The sequence below is a fragment of the Aethalodelphis obliquidens genome, unplaced genomic scaffold (assembly GCF_003676395.1).
Source record: "Aethalodelphis obliquidens isolate GAN/ISIS:26980383/991018 unplaced genomic scaffold, ASM367639v1 scaffold1, whole genome shotgun sequence".
In the NCBI taxonomy this organism is placed as follows: Eukaryota; Metazoa; Chordata; class Mammalia; order Artiodactyla; family Delphinidae; genus Aethalodelphis; species Aethalodelphis obliquidens.
This window is the reverse complement of record NW_020837945.1, coordinates 12,500,218-12,507,575: the sequence shown is the minus strand read 5'-3', so window position 1 is coordinate 12,507,575 and position 7,358 is coordinate 12,500,218. Positions and strand designations below refer to the sequence as shown.

Sequence of the window (7,358 nt, the reverse complement as noted above, 5' to 3'; positions counted from 1 at the left end):
ATCAAGTTACCAAAATTGGTATCATTACCTCTACACTAGCAATAACTAATTTAAAAATGAAGCAGAAAACAAGACACCATCACAAAGGAAAAAAAATCTGTAAGTTATTTCAGGATTCAACTAAAATGACTGCACAACATCTTTAAGGAGAAAATTGTAAAAGAAGATCTGACTAAACAGACAATAAAATGTTCATGGAAGAATGTCTTCACAGTGTATATTTGTTAGTTAATCCTTCCTAAATTAAGCTATAAAACAAATTATTGCCATTCCAGTCAAAATTAAGAAACTCAAAAAAATCATGATAAATTTGTGTGGAAAAATAAAGGCCTATGAGTAGCTGAGTCCAAAATACTTCCTTATCATGCATGAAGACATATCTTAAAATTATAATAGTCAAATTAGAATGGTAGTGGTAAAAAAATATAGACAAATAGACTGACGTAACAGAATATAGACTCAAAAACAGACCTGTGTCATGGAGGTATAGGTTAACAACTCTGAAACTGCTTTTATGCATCCTGGAGTTAAACGAATAAGCAAATGGTTGGAAAATGACGGGGGTCAGGTTTCTCACTGTTGAAGAGGGCAGTTACTAAACAACAAGGTAAGGCTAGAATGAACCCTGTGGGACTGATAAGAGTTGGAGATACCACTATGATCTCATATTTAACTTAATATAAACAGAGATAGATTGATACAGAAATAAGTATAGATATGTATTATACCTGGGTTTGTACACATGCATATATTTCCTAGCTCTTTTCACTGACAGAACCTAGAAGCAGTGACACCCCAGTAGCAATGAGCACAACCAGTGCCCACATCTTGATTTCTAATACCATTACCAAATAAAAGGAACCAGGACACTTTGGAGAAATGGCAAATTCTAAGGCTGGGACAGAGCATATATTAAACAAGCCCTGAGCATCTTGTAGCACCAGAAAGTAAGACATGTTTCCCCAAAAATGGAGGATATGTCAAAGGGACACAGGAACCAACTTGAAATAATTCCCAATGCAACAATTTGAGTGACAAAATAATTAACATACTATTGGATTATAATCCCAGGTATAAAATAAATGTACATGCCTATACAGATTATTAAATGATTGTATAAATAAATAAATGGGGAGAAGACCTTTCTTACAAGGTAAGATTCCTTACAAATCTTCTTACAAAAGTAATCCAGGGCTTCCCTGGTGGTGCAGTGGTTGGGAGTCCGCCTGCCGATGCGGGGGACGCGGGTTCGTGCCCCGGTCCGGGGGGATCCCACGTGCCGCGGAGCGGCTGCGCCCGTGAGCTGTGGCCGCTGGGCCTGCGCGTCCGGGGCCTGTGCTCCGCGGCGGGAGGGGCCGCGGCGGTGAGGGGCCCGCGTACGGCAAAAAAAAAAAAAAGTAATCCAAGTAATATATGTAGTTACTTCCTGCTCCAAGAGATGGAGCTTAGTTCATACTCTCTCTCCCCACCTCCTCCAGTGTAGGCTTAGTGACCAACTTCCAAAGATTAGAATATGGAAAAGGAAAAACTGTAACTTTATAGTGGAGAAACATGACAAACACTACCTTAACCAAGTGATCAAGGTTAACATCACCAGTGGTAAGTGCTGCTGCTATCAGGAACCCTTGACATGATGTGATGAGAAGGGCATTTCACGTCTATAGCATCCTTCCACAAACGCATAACCCCAGCCCGATCATGTGAAAGACGTCAGACAAATCTAAATTGAGGGAGTCTAAAAAATACATTACCTGTACCCTTTAAAACTGTCAAGATCATGAAAAACAAGGAAACACTGGGAAACTGTCAAAGATCAGATGAGACTGGGGAGACATGACAACTAAATGCACTGTGATGTCCTGGACTCGATCCTGGGACGGGAGAAGGACACTAGGGGAAAAGTTGGTAAAATACTAATAAAGTCTGGAGTTTAGTTAACAGCAATGTACCAAAGTTGGTTTCTTACTTTTAACAAAAGTACCAAATAAGCATGAAAAATATGGATATTAGATGAAACTGGATGAGGGTGTATGGAATTCCTCTTTTCAACTTTTCTGCAAATCTAGCATTATTCCAAAATTAAAACCTTATTCAAAAGAAAACAAAGACCTTTGCATATACAGGAGCTTGATATATGATAAAGGTAGCACTACGTTTTTCACAACGGGCTTTCCACCAGAACACAGCTGTCATGAAACCCACGGCTGAATCTAAGCCAAAATGGGAAAGGAAAAGACTCATATCAACATTGTCATCACTGGACACTTAGATTCAAGCAAGTCTACCATTAATGGCCATCTGATCTACGAATATGGTGGGACTGACCAAAAAAAACATCAAAAAATTTGAGAAGGAGGCTGTTGAGATGGGAAGGGGCTCATTCAAGGATGCCTGGGTCTTGGACAAAGTGAAAGATGAACGTAAGTGTGGCATCACCATTGATATGTTGTATCACCATCAATATCTCCCTGTGGAAATTCAAGATCACCAAGTATTATGTGACCATCATTGATGCCAGAGGACACAGAGACTTTATCAAAAACATGATCACAGGCACTTCTCAGCCAGACTGTGCTGTTTTTGTTTTTGTTTTTGTTTTTCTGGTACGCAGGCCTCTCACTGCTGTGGCCTCTCCCGCTGTGGAGCATAGGCTCCGGACGCGCAGGCTCAGCGGCCATGGCTCACGGGCCCAGCCGCTCCGCGGCATGTGGGATCTTCCCGGACCGGGGCACGAACCCGTGTCCCCTGCATCGGCAGGCGGACTCTCAACCACTGCGCCACCAGGGAAGCCCTGTGCTGTCTTGATTGTTGCCGGTGGTGTTGGTGAATTTGCAGCAAGTGTTCCAAGAACAAGCAGACCCATGAGTGTGCCCTTCTGGCTTACACACTGGGTGTGAAGCAATTAATTGTTGGTGTTAACAAAAGGGATTCCTACAACCGGAAAGAGATACAAGGAAATCATTCAGGAAGTCAGGACCTACATTAAGAAAATTGGCTATAACACTGACACAGTAGCATTTTTGCCATTTCTGGTTGGAATGGTGACAACATGCTGGAGCCATGGAAGGTCATCCATAAAGAAGGCAATGCCCGGCACTTCCCTGGTGGCGCAGTGGTTGAGAGTCCGCCTGCCGATGCAGGGGACACGGGTTCGTGCCCTGGTCCGGGAAGATCCCACATGCCGCAGAGCGGCTAGGCCCGTGAGCCATGGCCGCTGAGCCTGCGCGTCCAGAGCCTGTGCTCCGCAACGGGAGAGGCCACAGCAGTGAGAGGCCTGCGTACCACACACACACACACACACACACACACACACAAAAAGGCAATGCCAGTGGAACCACACCGCCTGAAGCTCTGGATTGCATTCTGCCACCAACTCATCCAACTGACAAACTCATCTGTCTGTCCCTCCAGAACATCTACAAAATTGACGGAACTGATACCGTCCCTGTGGAGCCGGGTGTTCTCAAACCCAGCATGGTGGTCACATGGGCTCCAGTCAACGTTATAATTGAAGCCAAGCCTGATGAAATGCACCATGGAGCTGAGTGAAGCTCTTCCGGGGGACTATGTGGGCTTCAACATCGAAAAGGTGTCTGTCAAAGATACTCACCATGGCAATGTGGGTGGTGCCAGCAAAAATGACCCACCAATGGAAGCAGCTGACTTCCGGACTGTCCTAAACTATCCAGGCCAAATCTGTGCTGGCTATGCACCTGTGTGGGACTGTCACCCAGCCCACATTGCTTGCAAATTTGCTGAGCTGAAGGAGGTTGATTGCCGTTCTGAGAAGAAGCCAGAAGATGGCCCCAGATTCTTGAAATCTTGTGAGGCTGCCATGGTTGATACGGTTCCTGTAAGCCCATGTGTGTTGAGAGCTTCTCTGATCCCCCTTTGGGTCGTTGACTGTTCGTGACATGAGACACACAGTTGCTATGGATGTCATCAAAACAGTGACCAAGAAGGCTGCTGGAGCTAGCAAGGTCACCAAGTCTGCCCAGAAAGCTCAGAAGGCTAAATTAATATGATCCCCAATACCTGCCACCCCCATCTTAACTGGTGGTAAGAGAATGATCTCAGCCCTGTTTGTCTCAATTGGCCATTTAAACTGGTTACTCATATCAGTGTATCATAAAACCCTTCAGATGGAAAGAGAATGAATGGCACGTGCGCATGTGTGTATGTGTGTCAGTTTTAAGTTATTAGTTTTTAAAATCAGTACTTTTTAATGGAAACAACTTGACCAAAAATCTGGCACAGAATTTTGAGACCCCCTTAAAACAAAGTTTAATGAGAAAAAAGAAAAAAAAAAACCACCAAAAACGATGGCACCAAAGATCAATGGGAAAGAGATGGTGTGGTACATTGCAAAGCTCATCCACAAATCTCTCCCAGCCTGGAGTGCAAGCCTCTTGGCAGTGAGACTTCGCAGTTCCTTCCTCCGGAGGGGGAGATGTTTCTTCACCCATCCAGGAACAGTTTGGATTCAGAGGTCTCCGCAGCCAAGTACCACTGCCACCGTAGAGTATTCCTGGCTTTGCTAGTTTGCATTATGACAGTTCTGTGCATTTTCATTATTTCCTTTACTATCTTTATTCTTTATTCTTCAGTTTACTTTTTTTGGTGTTTGTTAACATTTTCACTACATCAACACTGCAATTTTACTTTGCTGCTATTGAAGTAATCCTGGACCACTAATTCCAAATGTAATTATATTTTCAAAGAGGTTTTGTGTGGGGTAAATCACCCCTGAAAGTGCAGAATGGTAGGCAGGTCAACTTGAGCGTTCTGGAGATGAGTAAAGCCTTGGGGTGGGGGGATGGTGACTGGTGTACACAGGGACAAGCGGACAGCCCTGAGTGAGTGAGGGTGGCAACCCATGGGGGAAGAGCATTCCAAGTAGCAGCTACAGCAAATGCAAAGGCACTGAGGGGACTTCCCTGGTGGTCCAGTGGTTAAGAATACCCCTTCCAATGCAGAGGACAAGGGTTCGATCCCTGGTTGTGTAACTAAGATCCCAAAGATCCCATGTGCCACAGGGCAACTAAGCCCGAGCCGCAACTACTGAGCCCAGGCTCTCTGGAGCCTGTGCACCACAACTAGAGAGATGCCCACGTGCTGCAACGAAAAGATCCTCATGCCACAACGCATGACCCAACGCAACCAAATAAATAAATAAATATATATATATATATATATATATATATTTTTTTTTTAAATGCAAAGGCACTGAGGTAGCAAGGTAATAAGAGAGTTCAGGAAACAGCAAAAGGGCCATTGTGTCTGCAAGGGAGGGAGGGCCAGAGTGGTAAAAATGAGGTCAGTTGGAGAGTCAGCCAGACACAGTTTATGCAGTTCTTGTTGACAAAGTAAGGTCTTCATAATATTTGGATTGTCTAGATTTGCAGTTCCCAAACTGGGCACCAAACTGCCCAGAGTACCGCAAGAAACTCACATATTGGAAGGTTTTTATAAGTTGAGGGAAATACAGCAATTCCTGACATCTATTGCAAACCATGAACTCAAGGTAGTTCATAACTTCAACATTTAGATTGTGCTACTTTTCCTTTTTTTTTTCTGCCTCTGCAGTCACATTGTGTTCTCTTTTTAAATTTTTATTTATTTATTTACTTATTTTTGGCTGTGTTGAGTCTTCGATGCTGCATGCGGGCTTTCTCTCGTTGCAGCGAGCGGGGGCTACTCTTTGCTGCAGTGCACGGGCTTCTCATTGCGGTGGCTTCTCTTGTTGTGGAGCACGGTCTCTAGGTGCAAGGGCTTCAGTAGTTGTGGCACGCGGACTCAGTATTTGTGGATCGCAGGCTCTACGGCGCAGTAGTTGTGGCACACGGGCTTAACTGCTCCATGGCATGTGGGATCTTCCCAGACCAGGGATCAAACCCATGTCCCCCTGCATTGGCAGGCGGATTCTTAACCACTGTGCCACTGGGAAGTCCCTGTGCTACTTTTTTTTCTTTCTTCTTCTCTTTTTCTTTTTTTTTTTTTTTTGTGCTATTTTTCAATCAAAGATGTCAGAGCTTCACAAAGCTGGGATTTCAGTGGTTACTGTAATAAAAAGCAAGCACCAAGCAAATCTACATGAAACAGAAAATAAGGGTGGCAGTGTCCAATCTGATTTCAAGGTTGGAGAGATAGCGATGTGCCTAATGGGTGTGCATACCCCCTTAGTAAATAACTGCGGTTATTTAAGAATAAAATTAAAAATATTTTTTCTTTTACAGAATATACATTTCCCCCAAATAGCTACTTAATTAATTGTTAGAACATAAATACTTGCTAAGTTGTTTGGATCTAGCTATTTAATAAATTTTTAACAGTTCAATAATTTTTTTTGGCCTGGGGGCCCTGCAAAAATTCACTGGGACAATAAGGGCACCATGAACTGAGAAACTCTGGGAACCTCTGCTCTATACCCTTAAATGGAATTCACTTTCATTGGTTCTGAATTCCTGTTAATGGACTTTAATTTGTTTTTTTGGGTTTTTTTTTTTTTTGGTAGCTTTAAGCTTCCCCTTGGGAATGATCATTTAAATTAAAATTTTCTTTTTTTTGTTTACCCAGGTTTCTAGCTGTATTATTCACAATAGCCAAGACGTGGACGCAACCCAAGTGTCCATCCAAAGATTAATGGATAAACAAAATGTGGTGTATACATGCAATGGAATATTATCTAGCCTTAAAAAGGGAGGAAATTCTGTGACATGCTACAACATGGATGAAACTTGGAGATATCAGGCTCCGTGAAGGAAGCCAGACACAAAAGGACAAATGCTGTATGATTACACTTAGGTGAGGGACCTAGCGTAGTTAGATTCATAGAGACAGAAGGTAGAATGTTGGTTACCAGGGTCTAGAGAAAGAGGAGAATGGAGAGTTCTTGTATCATGGGAACAGAGTTTCAGTTTTTGAAGATGAAGAATGTTCTGGAGATGGACGGAAGTAATGGCTGTACAACAATGTGCCTGTACTGAATACTACTAAACTGCACACTTAAAATGGTTGAAATGGTAAATATTAGGTTATATGTGTTTCACCACAATAAAAAAAAATGATTTATGAAATTCATGGACCGCAGTTATTATTCCTAAGGCAAATTAAGATTCTCACCTACAGAGGGCGCCCTTGTCAGTTCCTAGTACCTTTCCTCGGTGGGTTGCAGAAACTGTACTGTCTGAAGCTGCAGGTTTCTCCTCTCCCAGCACCTGTGCAGCAGTCCTCCCCCTTCCAGCCTCTCCCTCACCCTTCTGAAGCTTTTGCTAAAGGATTTTTACTGCTGTTGACCAAAGGGAAACAGACTTGGCTTATACATGACCACCCTTCTCTTTTCTTTCTTCTCGGAGAGA

At 43.3% G+C, this 7,358-nt stretch overlaps 1 pseudogene; it reads left to right on the top strand.

Annotated features, from left to right (window-relative positions):
- The first annotated feature begins 2,220 nt into the window (after positions 1-2,220).
- On the top strand, positions 2,221-4,025 carry LOC113618754 (elongation factor 1-alpha 1 pseudogene; annotated as a pseudogene).
- The last annotated feature ends 3,333 nt before the right edge of the window (positions 4,026-7,358 follow it).